The sequence below is a fragment of the Ambystoma mexicanum genome, chromosome 3q, assembly GCF_040938575.1.
Source record: "Ambystoma mexicanum isolate Mex_15411 chromosome 3q, UKY_AmexF1_1, whole genome shotgun sequence".
Classification (NCBI taxonomy): Eukaryota; Metazoa; Chordata; class Amphibia; order Caudata; family Ambystomatidae; genus Ambystoma; species Ambystoma mexicanum.
Window position 1 is genome coordinate 31,285,168 of NC_090926.1, and position 13,093 is coordinate 31,298,260.

Genomic DNA, 13,093 nt, shown 5'->3' on the forward strand with positions numbered 1-13,093 from the left:
TATGTCCTCCAACGTATTCCACATCTTTGACATGTAATGTCCACGATGTGGAATACGTTGGAGGAACATCCAATCGAAAGAACGTTACCAGAATCTACCTGATTCTGACTATCTGCCGGAGAACCACGTAAGGGAGGATAAACTCCAAAGAGGCAGGAAACCACAGAATCAAAATAAACCTTCAGATGTTATTCTTAATGACACCCATGTGCCTTTGCAACATGCCTGTATGGCTTATTGTGACACAGTTAAATAATTCCCAAGTTTTCTAGACAAACAACCTTATTTACCTTCTCCCCCTTTAAGAACTGAGACGATGAAGAGCGATGGAACAATGAGGATGACCAGAAGGGGTAAGCAAACTCTTCGTTCTAGCCTTTGGAAAGTGTTAACTAATGCCTGGAAGTTTAAAACACACATAGCTGAACAGAATACAAGTAAGAGGCAGAGACTGCAGCGGAACGCAGCTTGTTCTGACCCTGGCTGGAATGCCGGAAGCGAGCATACTGTGGAAGGCCGCCTGGAGGCTGATGAGAACGGTATGCAGAGAGACCGGCCAAGAGAGGTTCACCACTTTATTTCTATAGGCAGCTGGAGCCACCAGAAGCAAAGGAAGATAAAGCTGGAGCCAAATGGCTAACAGGATGCACCCCCAGTCAGCGAACTGAAGGAGAAGAAGGCCGAGGGACCCGGCAAGTCCTAAGAGAGTGAGTGGGTTACTGGAGTGCTTCAGAGCAAGGGTTGCATATCATTAACAGCGAGAGAAAGCCCAATTAAAATAATTGGAGGAACTAATACAGATACGCACAGTGTTAAGAAAGCGTTGGTGACCCGAATCTTGGAAAGAGAGATTGATACAAATACGAACAGTATTAAGAAACGGTTTATGACCCAATACTTTTTTGTTAAAATGTAAGCAAATTGTGATATTAAAGAATATTTATTCAGCAACAATGGTCAAAACTACTAGCTGCATAGTGAAGTAACTCATCAAACTGGCCCACATTGGCCAAAAGAAGTGACCCATTTTGACTGGCCAACACTAACGTTTTGCGTTTTTGGTATGGGCGTTGCCCTATTACCCTATAGGCCAGTCCGAGCCTGGCGGATATCCATAATGGGCTAGGGGCGCCCACCCAGTGGCCCCCTCATCCATTATGGAGGAGCCAGCCCAGTGAAACACTGAGCACTCCCTCAGCTGCTTTTTCCAGCCGAGGGAGTGCTCCTGGGCTTGCTGAACTGTAAAAAGGAAACACTGTTTACCTTTGACAGTTCAGTACCCCAGCCGCACATGCTCACTGAGCTATGCAAGGCTGGGGGCATTTTGCTTCGCCAGCCTTAAATAGCTCATTGGAAATGCTGGCTGGGGCATGTCTGCATGTGTGAGGGCGAGCTCCTGCACCTCCTCGCACATACGGACAGAGCAACCTGGAGTGGGGCATTTCAGCACCCACGCGCAGGTCCCTGCAGAAGGTACATTTATGTTAATTTCTTTTTTATTTAAATATGTGTATGGATGCATGTATGCTTGTGTTATGAGTGAGTGTATGGTGATGGGTGCTAGTATGAATTATAGTGATTGCTGTGTGAAGGTGTGTGTGTTTGTTTTGCTCCGTTGAGCTGATTTTGGCAAGTGGGGGGCAAGGGGCGAAGGAGGGTTGTAGAACAAAGGTATTTTAAAAATGCCTTTCTTGCACAATGCCCCTACCCACCTGCCAAAATCAGCTCTCCTTCTGAGGCGCTGTGGAGCCCAGGGGACAGGGATGGTATTTTTTTTATCTATCGTAGATGTCCAGTCAAAAATACCATGCTTTACCCCCTACCCCTGCAGCACCAATTATTTGTCTTTTTACAAAACATTTTTTGAAACGTATGCTATAAAATGCAACATTTTAACCCATTATTTAAAAAAAAAAACACGGGGGAAAACCCCCCGGACTCTACTTGATTGGTTTGGGCTCCCTCGCTGCACTCGGTCACTGTGGCTTTTTTGTGGGAAATATTTATGCCCCTCCACTTAAAAAATTCACCAGCTCCCACTGGCCCTCGGACTGTGTTGGGAACAGGGTGGGGGGAGCCAAGGGGCTTTGGTGGGAGCAGGATGGACGGGAGCACTGGAATAGTGGTGGGAGCAGGGTGGGGAGAGCCCAGGGTCTGTGATGGGGTGGAGAGAGTCCAGGGACTGGGTAGGAGTGGGATGAGGGAGCCCAGCAACTGTGATCAGAGCAGGTGGTGGAGCCCAGGGACTATACTGGGAGTAGGGTGCGGTGACAGCGCACAATAGTTCATAGCCATTTGTACATACTGTCCATTTCACATTTTAGGGAGGGCCCGGCCTGCCCAAATTTTGCTCAGGGGGGGCCCAGGCCAAAAATGTTTGAAGACCACTGTCCTTAGGAGATCTTGATATAATTGAATTTCAGTTCCATTGAATGATATCGCCGCCGAGGCCCTCACTTCCTTGAGCATAAATTCTTTTTGAGGATGAATTGCACAAGCTGCCAAGACATTTGGGGGGTTGCTGGGTTAAAATCTTTTCGGTACAACCCTCTGGACCCAGTCAAGAGGAATAACAATAGGTTCCACTCCAGCTAATAGATTTGCGAATATCTGGATTGGGACTTCTTTTAGTTCTGAATCTAAGATCGTTTCTGGAAGATTCCTAATCAAGATATTGGATCGACGTGATCTGTTTTCCAGATCCTCATATTGGAGTTCTAAATTATCTGTTATTCTGGATAGGTCTTCCATTGCTATATCCGTTTGTTTGCTGTCTGCTTCCAGAGTTTGAATGGCTTGTTTATTTAGATCGACACGTTCTGCCAGGGATGTCATTTCTTTACTGACTTCAGCAAGTGAGTTCTTAATGTCAGCCGTAAATGCTGTAAATTGTGATTGGAAGTTCATAGTGAACCAATCCTGAAATTCTTGGAAGCTTTTAGTGAAATCTTCCTTGGAGGCCGCCATGTCGGGGGATGCTTGTTGCGAGGAAGGGTACTTTGGTTTGGCTGTGGATTCAGGGAGAGATTTGCCCAGAGTTTTTCTAGCGTTTTTTGTGATTTGTGTAGTGGTAGATGTTGCCCTGGTTGACCACGTTTATCTCTGCGCCACAACATATATCAGCTGGTGTTAAGAGCCTTGGGAAAATTCTCCCTGGTGCTTAGATCGCTAGCACGCAATCTGACCGCTCCCAAGAATTATTTATGCGGCCCTTTGTGCCAGAGAAGTTATATGCCAGGAAGCACAGGGTCCGCTGTGGGAGACCCATATGGACCCTTTTATTTCAGAGGCGTGTCCCCTATATACATGTGCGACAGGCCTTTATTCCCAGTAGCAAGCTGTGCAGCTGTAAGTTTGGCCCAGACCGGAGCCTTGTTTTTAGAGGGTCTGTGGCGAGATGTAGCCACTTGATGAGAGGCTGGGGTTGCACCCCCGCTAGAGGGTGTGCTGGTTCTGCTTGTTAGTGGGACGTACTTATGAATGTGGCTACTAGCTGAGAGTTGATTGAGCACCACACGCTTTTCCAGATAGGTTAGTGGTTCCCTTTGCTGATTTAAATGAACAACGAGATTGTTCGCAGTATGCTGTTACCGCAGGATGCCAGTGGGAGATAGCCTGAAGAAGTCAGCAAACAGTTCAGATATAAAATGGTGATTTAGAACGCTTGTATTTAATATAGGTTGTTGGTAGCTGCCCTCCCTTTCCTCTGCATACCCCGGGGAGTTCTCAATACCTTTGGGAGACCTTTGGAACCCTAGGGCAGGATCTCCCCGCTCATGACAGTTAGATACTGCCGCCGGGATATTTCTATTAAGCTCCTTGTACTCGGGGCTTGTTATTGACACAGTACCTGTTCGGTGAGTGCTTTCAGCTGCTGTCATCCCTCATTTGTTGTGGAGCGATGTTTCATCTCGGGCATTGAGGGACGATGTGTAGAGTGTGTGATCCAGGGCCTACCGGAACGCCCACGCTTTTTTACGCGCTGATGGTGTGGCTGCAGGGATCCACATCTAAGGGCGTGGTTATTCCTCTTTGCTTGATGGTGCAGCTGTGCTCAGAAGTCTAAATCTTATGCCGCTGTGGTGAGGAGGGGTAGGAAGTAACCCCTGTTGTTGCTGCCCAAGAGTTAGAAAGTATTATAAAGTAAGTTCCAGATGGATGACTCAATGTGAAGATGGAGAGTGCTCCAACACATCTTCCGTGTTCAGCTGCCATTCTGGAATCCACCTCTCATTTCGAATGGATTGTGTCCTCCAACGTATTCCACATCTTTGACATGTAATGTCCACGATGTGGAATACGTTGGAGGAACATCCATTCGAAAGAACGTTACCAGAATCTACCTGATTCTGACTATCAGCCGGAGAACCACGTAAGGGAGGATAAACACCAAAGAGGCAGGAAACCACAGAATCAAAATAAACCTTCAGATGTTATTCTTAATGACACCCATGTGCCTTTGCAACATGCCTGTATGGCTTATTGTGACGCAGTTAAATAATTCCCAAGTTTTCTAGACCAACAACCTTATTTACCTTCTCCCCCTTTAAGAACTGAGACGATGAAGAGCGATGGAACAATGAGGATGACCAGAAGGGGTAAGCAAACTCTTCGTTCTAGTCTTTGGAAAGTGTTAACTAATGCCTGGAAGTTTAAAACACACATAGCTGAACAGAATACAAGTAAGAGGCAGAGACTGCAGCGGAACGCAGCTTGTTCTGACCCTGGCTGGAATGCCGGAAGCGAGCATACTGTGGAAGGCCGCCTGGAGGCTGATGAGAACGGTATGCAGAGAGACCGGCCAAGAGAGGTTCACCACTTTATTTCTATAGGCAGCTGGAGCCACCAGAAGCAAAGGAAGATAAAGCTGGAGCCAAATGGCTAACAGGATGCACCCCCAGTCAGCGAACTGAAGGAGAAGAAGACAGAGGGACCCAGTAAGTCCTAAGAGAGTGAGTGGGTTACTGGAGTGCTTCAGAGCAAGGGTTGCATATCATTAACAGCGAGAGAAAGCCCAATTAAAGTAATTGGAGGAACAAATACAGTGTTAAGAAAGCGTCGGTGACCCGAATCTTGGAAAGAGAGATTGATACAAATACGAACAGTATTAAGAAACGGTTTATGACCCAATACTTGGAAAGAGAGATTGATACAAATGCAAACAGTGTTAAGAAATTGTTGGTGACCCAATACTTGGAGAGAGAGGTTGATACGAATATGAACAGTGTAACGCAAGGGTCGGTGACCCAATATTTGAAAAGAGAAGTTGATACCAATAAGAACTTAGCTGAGAAAGGGTTGGTGACCGGAAAATACTGGAAAAACATTATTTCTTGGATGAGAGAATGAGTGGATGCAGAACAGAAAAACCCTGGCAGGATAGTGTACCAGGCAAACAGTGAGTCTGGGACTCACATCAATGAAAGGATATAAAGCCCTGGCAGCAGGGTACATCAGGTCCTGTCGGAATCTGGGATCCGCATCCAAGAAACTGAACTCTGATACCCTGGCAGGAGAGTACACCATATCCTGGCAGGAGAGTACACCAGGGGTGAGAAGAGAAGTAAACCTGAAACCGTGGAACAGTGAGAACGAATACAAAAGGGAAAACCCATACCCCGTTTAAGGATCAGTGATAAACTCGCAACACCCTGGCAGGAGAGTACACCAGGGGTAAAAAGAGGAACAGTCAAAGGAAAAGGGAAGAACCATACCCCTTTAAGGTTAATTGAGATACAGAGTGTGATAAACTGACTAGTTAAAATAATTTTATATTTAAAGAAGACTCAAGGGAAGAGTCTTCCTCATTGAGCTGTGATAACGTGACATTCTGCATCCAGCAGCGTAACGCTCACCGTGTCTGCAAGCCTGCATCCAGTCTTCTGCCACGCCCGCCTCGAGTCTGCAGCTCCTAGAAAAAGGGAGGAACAGAAGGAGAAGAGGTTAGAATAAGAGCAAAACCTTCAATCCTTACCTGAATTCCGGATCCACCGCACCTTCGAGCTGGAAGAAAGAAGCATTTTACGCGCGCCGCCTCGCCTGCTGCAGCGCCGCGCTGAACTCACCGGTCTTCGCAGCATCCTCACGATCCACCGCATCCTTCTGCACGTTCCCGCCGCACTCTGGCACCTAAGGGGAACACAAGAACCGCAAAGGTGAGCCAAGGGAATAAACAGAGGCAATAGTAACTACCCCCATAGACTTAGCTGATTACCGCCGGGGGTACTATTCCTCTTTACAGTTCGGCGCAGTCTCCATTGCATCCTCGCCATACCCCGGCCCCTAAGGGGAACAAAAGGACAACAAGGTGAGATGAAGGGACTAACAAGGGGAACTCTTCTCACCACAATAGACTTACCTAATTTTACCGCCGAGGCATTATTCCCCGAACTTCATATTTTCTCTCCACACCTGAATAAGGGAGCAAGCCACAGGTTACATTCTGGCCTTATTTTATTGAACTATGTAGGATAAGCCAAATCCTTACCTGAACTTCGTCAGCTACCACGAGGAACTCTTCGCTGGGGTCAAGCTGCAAACTGCAAGGAATCGGACAAGAGTGAAAGTCAGACATGTGAACTCTTAAGAACTACATACTTTTCGGAGTCAATATTGTTCTGGAACTCACCAATTCCTTCGAGCCAGTGAAGCAACTGGTTATCAACGCGCCCCTGCGCTCAATGCAGGATGGAGAGCTCATCTTTTCAAACCATCAGAAGAATATTCCTACGGGCCAAGCAAACGAAGCTAGGTGGGCCAGTCCGTCATCTCGGCCCTACGCGTCACATTGGTGGAGACCGCAGCTGTCCAGTTCAGATCGATGCCTCTGTGGGAGCCAGGTGAGCGTAACAGCTTCTTTCATGTTGTTATTCGACAGATTGAAGTGTTCTTACTGTTCTGCTTTCTATTTTATGATGATTGCAGAGTGGTGCCGGAGACTTGTGCGATGATGAAAAAGCGTGGACGACTGAACTAACTGAACACAGGTTGATCTTGATTTAAGCATTGTTTTGCAGGCCTATTGGCATATTGAACCTCACTGAGACTGATCCCAACAGGTACTGTCTATATTACATCCTGTTTTGCAAGGGTTGTGCTCTGAATGGTCTTTCGGTCCATATTTCTGATGTCTAGCATACTATTGAAGTTTGAATCACCTGATATGTGGGCTTTGCATGTCAGTTTTGGTTCATTTGAATCAGTCGCCAAGCCCCAGCTAGTGTGTTTTATAGGCATTGAGGCAGAGATTGTTGGAGGTGCACCACGACTCAATGGCAGATAGGCAGTCAGGGATGACAGAAGGCGTAAGAGGGTCAGAAGGAAGTTTGCAAAAGAGTTGTTTGCCATCAGCAAAACACTGGAAGTTGGCAGAAAAGGAGGAGATGAGGCATGCAAGTTGAGCAAGGTAGATGTTAAGGAGCCAAAGGGAGAGGATAGAACCCTGGGGGACACCACAGGTGGACAAGGAAGTAGGGGAGGAGAAGGTGCCCAGGATGACTTGGTCTGTTAGGAAGGATGTATCATGGAGCCTTTGTATGAAGATGAAATGGTTGACCTTGTCTAAGGCAGAGGAGAGATCGAGAAGGATGAGGACAGCTTGGTAGTTGTAGTCCAGAGATGCGGGCAGTATTTCACAGGTATTCAGAAGAGCAGTTTACGAGCCTCTGGATGCTCAGAATCCAGATTGACGGTTTTAGAGATCACCAACAAGTTTGGTGTGTGAGTTCAGTTGAGGCAATTGCAGTTTCCCCAGGAAAGGGGTGATGTAAATAGGGCAGCAGTTGTCAGGACAGGTAGGCTCTGCTCAAGTTTTTTTCAGGAGGGTGTGCACAAGGGAGTGCTTAAGGGAGGAGGGGAAAGATCCAGTGGCAAAAGAATGATTGCAGAAATCGGCGAGTGTGGGGGCAAGAGAACCAATGTTATCCTTGATGGTTCTGGAAGAGCATGGGGAAACCTGTTTAGAAGAGACCTTCATAAAGCAGACAACTCTGGTAATTTCCTCAGGTGAGACAGGGGAGAAGGAGGAGAGGGACGGAAGGTGGAGGGTGAGGTGCCAACAGAGGCAAGGGGGTGTGGGATGGTGAGTAACAAGGGTGTTCAGGATGTCCTCAGTTTTGGTGGTGAAGTGAGTGGCCAGTGCATTGCAGAGGGCCTGGGAAGGAAGAGGGGAGGAGGAGACTGCGGGCGCGTTGGCTAGTTCCCTGCAGATCCTGAAAAGTTCAGCCATGTTGTTGGATGCACTGGAAACCCATACCTATATGTGGGCTCTTTTCTTGGCACGGATGGAGAGTCTGTATTGTCTTTGGAGCAGGCGGTAGGCCAGTTTGTCAGATGATGAGACTGAGGCGTGCCACTTCCGTTCTGCGGCTCTGCACTTTCGTTTCAGGGCCACAAGTTCGGAATCAGACCAGGTGTTACGCTTAGAGGCAGGTTTCATGCGGATCCTCATGACTGGGGCAAGAATGTCAAGAGTATTGGTGACCGACAAGTGGAGGTTGCTGAGAGCAGAGTCATTGGTAGAATCTGAGCTAGAGGGGCAAGGAGGGATGAAGGATGAAGCAAAGGCAGCAGCTGACACTCGTTTCACCAGACAGATTGTAATAAACAAGGTTGGCAGGGCTTTTGTGGTTGCAGTCAGAGGGCCAAAGGGACCCAGGTGGGAGGAGAGGAGAGAATGGTCTGACCAACAGTGAGTGATGACTAGTGGGGAGGAGAGAGAGGGAGAGCGGTCAGAGTGTGTAAGGGCATCCAGAATGTGTCCAGGCAAATGGGTTGGACCAGAAGGGAGAATGGAGAGGGATAGAGAGGTGCAGATGTTAATGAAAAGAGTGGATGCTGAGACAGGGGAGTCCATTTGGATGTTGAAATCCCCCAAGAGGAGGAGATTGGAGGTGGATGAAAGTAAGGAATAACAGAAACCAGCCCATTCAGAGAGGAACAGGGTGGTAGCTCCTGGAAGCTGGTAAATGGTAGCAATGGTCAGGGTGGAGGAGGGAGAGATGCCCAACTTGCAAACCATGCTCTCAAAGGAAGAGTAGAGCTGTGTGGGTAAGATGGAAAAGGGAACCCACTGAGGGAAGATTAAGGCAACCTCACAGCCAGAACAGTGAGGTCCAGGCTTGAAGCCGTCAGGGAGGAGGGAGTCAAAAGCAGTGATGAGCTGGCATTGAACCATGTCTCGCTAAGAGCGAGAATGTCTATATCAATGTCTTCAAGAAGGAGGCAGATGTCAGTGGAGTGTTTCTTGGCTGAGCCGGCGTTAACAGTGGCCAGATGGAGGAGGTCTCTGCCTTTCAAGGTTTTATTTGAGGATTTTTCCATTTGGGTGTTCTGCTGGAAGGTGTTTGGACCCAATTCTTAAGCACTGTAATCAACTTAAACTAAATCCTGTGTCCGAAAGGGACTTCTGCACCTTTGACCTCTGGGCTGTCCTCGACGGGACAGAGCACAAAAGACTTTTCCTCCAACTGAATCCGGAAACTCAGCAGTGGTGTCTGGAGAAATCAGAGGCAGGGGGGCTAAGATAACATGCCAGTTTCTGTTCCCTCTGTTCGCAATAGGGTTGCATGGGCATAAAGTACTGTTCCTAAACTACTCTTTGCTGACTCTGATCGATGGAGGCCTGGTCAAGGATCCTTTCCTGGGCCTATCCTAGTGACTGGGATTGAGTAGATTTACTTACCTGAACTTTACTTACCTTTTTTAGACTTTGGATGAATGTAACTTCCTTTGCGCGGGTAAAATGTTTAAAGAAACTTCAAAAATTACGCCCATACAGGATGACGTTATCATGCTACGATGTAATCGCGCGGACATCTGAAAATGTAGCCTGCGCAAAGGGAGTCAAATCTGTACTGCAGGAAGGTGCCAGTTTATTCCACGGCTCTCTAATAATCCTGATAGACTACCATCCAGTCACTAGATTGTAGCGGAAGTAGGTAAGAGAAGTGGGGTTAGAGTTCATCTTCCTTTTGGAAGTATATTAGGAGCGTTCACTTTAAACACATTTGACCTCTTCTCCATGATAGACTCTGAACTACCTTACGTGGCCAGTGACCTGAATTCCTGAGAATACTTACAATCACCATACAAAGTGGGAGGTGTGTACAAGAGGAACACGCTACAGTTTGATAATGTACCTACTTGTTTGGCTGAGGCATTTCTATACTGAAAACTCCTTAACTTATACTGTGGGCACACCAATATTGACTATCTATAGGCAGACATAATTGAATGAAACTGAAATCTGACACCTTAATGTTGAGCATTCCTATCTATATATATATTTGCAACCATTTAAGCTACTTTCTGTTGGAAGTTACACCAGAAAGTTAACATAATCTAATGGTTGTTTTAACAGCGCACAGGCTCCTTCTGAATTGATTTTTGGTTCCTGAGGAAGGTGCTTCATTTGCAGGCGCCGAAACATTTTAACATCAACCCTGTCTACATAAACTTGTGCTTGCCCTACCAGAAGGAATAATTGACTGTGTGCTGTAACACTGATTGTAGCTTGTAACATAAAATATACCTAGATGAACTTTGGGCTGCTTTATAAAAAGAGATAATAGATTGTGACTCACAATTCATGAATTACATATGAGTTCTGTGTTTTAGGACTCTGATACAAGTTACTGAAGTGACTAATTGCAATCCCAATACGTGTTTTTATATTATTGCTAAATACCAACGGTTATTTCTGTGTTGTTGCTAATTACCTATTGTTTTAAGTAAGGCTTGTTGGTCCTTTTTAATGCACTTTTTTTCTGTATTATCACCCATGCTTTTTGAATTGTATGTTTGTTTTGTGTTACATTTTCACTTTTTAGTCTGAAGATAATTTTGTGTTCCTTTGCATTTGTCCTTTTGAGAATACTACGAACTATATTTTGATTAGATAACATTCTGCAATCATTTAATATTAATTAAATGTCCTCTATTAAGCATGTTCCTGTTCAGGTGCCATCTTGATTCACACATTAATTGTGTTTTCCTGTGACTAAGAATAGAATTCAGCATAATTATTGTTCAATGGGAACCCATTTGTGTTTATGCTGTGTGCATTCCCCAGTTCCGGTCTGTGTAGGGGGTCTTTTTGCCCTTCTGTATATATATATACAGATAGGAGAAGCTGGGCAACTAGGGGAATATGCCATTAGATCTGGAGCATTTCCGTGGTGAATGCTCTTCACACATCCTGGGAACATGCTAGGTTGGTTTTCTGTATTTGTATGCAATGTCTGCTTGAATTTAGCCTCTATAAAATGGACCATCTAGTTTTGAACTCCAACCCACTAAAATAACATCTTAGATTGGATTGTCACAGGAAATCTGAAGGTCAAATCATTAATACCACCCCTTGTATTTGGTCGAATCACTCCTTGATCAATTACGATATTGATCTTCAAGTGCCTCTTCCTAAACTGCCCAACACCCCCAACATTATCATGAATCGAAACCTGAAGGAAATCTCAACCCAGGACCTCAAGGAATGCATTACTGACATCATGCTGTTAACCTTGGAGGTAGACTCCCCTGACACACTAATCAAGACTTTCAATGAATAATTCTCCCTGCTCTTGGACAAACTTGCCCATCTCAAGTCTAGAATTGTTAGGGACAACCCTAATCATCAAAATTGGTTCTCACCAGAACTTATATCCTTAAAAATTAAAAAGAGAAAGGCTGAGAGGTGTTGGCTTAAATACCCTTCAACTGATAATAAAAACATCTGGAAGTCTCTTGGGACAGTTTATAAAGATGGTAACACAGAGGCCAAGAAGAACTTCTTCAACCAACAAATTTAGGAAGCAAAAAACAAGCCAAACAAATGGTTTGACATACTAAAGCTCCTCGAAAAACCCAAGGCCCAACTGACACTGTTCACACCCTCTAACCTTGACTGCACCAGAATACAGATGCTGTTCATGACAGAATCCTTAAAGCTAGGGACAAAATCCAAAGTCCCATCTTAGCTAAATCAAGCACACCCCTCCAATGACTGCTTACTCACTTGCCTCACATTTCTGGGCCCCAACATGACTGTACTTCTTTTAGCTTCACGCTTGTGTCCAGCTTAGATCTGTTAGCCACTCTGGGCACCATGCACCCAACAGCTGGACTAGATAATATAATCCCTCCAAAACTGATCCTAGATAACAAAGATACCTTTGCCCCATTTCTGGCCCAATTTGTCAATGCTTCTTTTCGGCAAATGTAGTTCCCACTGGCATTAAAAATGTCAGAGTCACCACTCTTTTGAAAAAAACCTGGTTTGGACCCCAAGGATCCGGCTAATCTAAGACCCATCACCACCTGCAACTTTTTTTCTAAAAATTGTAGATAAAGAAGCAACTCATCAGATCCAATCCTACATAGAGAATATACATTTACTTCATCCTAGGCAATCAGGTTTTTGCCCCACCCGTAGCACTGAGACTGCCCTTGTGGATCTTCATAGCCTTATGCTAAGCATTATGGACAGTAGTAAACCTGGTCTTTTGGTGCTATTAGATCGGCTGCGTTCGATTTACTAGAACACGAACGACTCGTGCAGATCCTTAGGGACACTTGTCATTTCTCGGTTCTAACTTGCAAATGGATACTATCTTTTCTGACTGGTAGAAAATCCAAAGTCTGCTGGGAGGACTCTACATCTGACTCCATTCCTTCCACCTATGGGGTGCCTCAGGGAGCATGTATGTCCCCCATACTGTTCAGTCTATACATCTGCTCTCTCAGCAGTCTCCTAGAAGAATCCAGAGTCTTTTGGACCAATTATGCTGATGACACCCAGCTGGTCTTGGAGCCATCGGGGGATTATGCCGCTGACAGCTTACTTCTCCAAAATATCTTAGCTTGAATAAACACCTGGATGAACAATTGAATGTGCCTTAACAAAGGCAAGACTGAGCTTCTTATTTTTGGCACATCCCAAGCTAGGGCTAAACTCCCTAACTGTTATCAGTCATTTTCCATCCAAGACTGTCTAATTTCTGTTAAGGAAAAAGTCAAAACACTCAGGGTACAAACTGATTGTGCACTGACTGCCGAAGCCATTGTGAACTTAGTCACCAAAAACTGTGTGTACCAC

General features: G+C 45.7%; 1 protein-coding gene across 1 annotated transcript in view; it reads left to right on the plus strand.

Annotated features, from left to right (window-relative positions):
- PLA2G6 (phospholipase A2 group VI) overlaps positions 1–13,093 on the plus strand; it is an 840,871-nt gene that overhangs the window by 826,225 nt on the left and 1,553 nt on the right. The window lies entirely within an intron of this gene.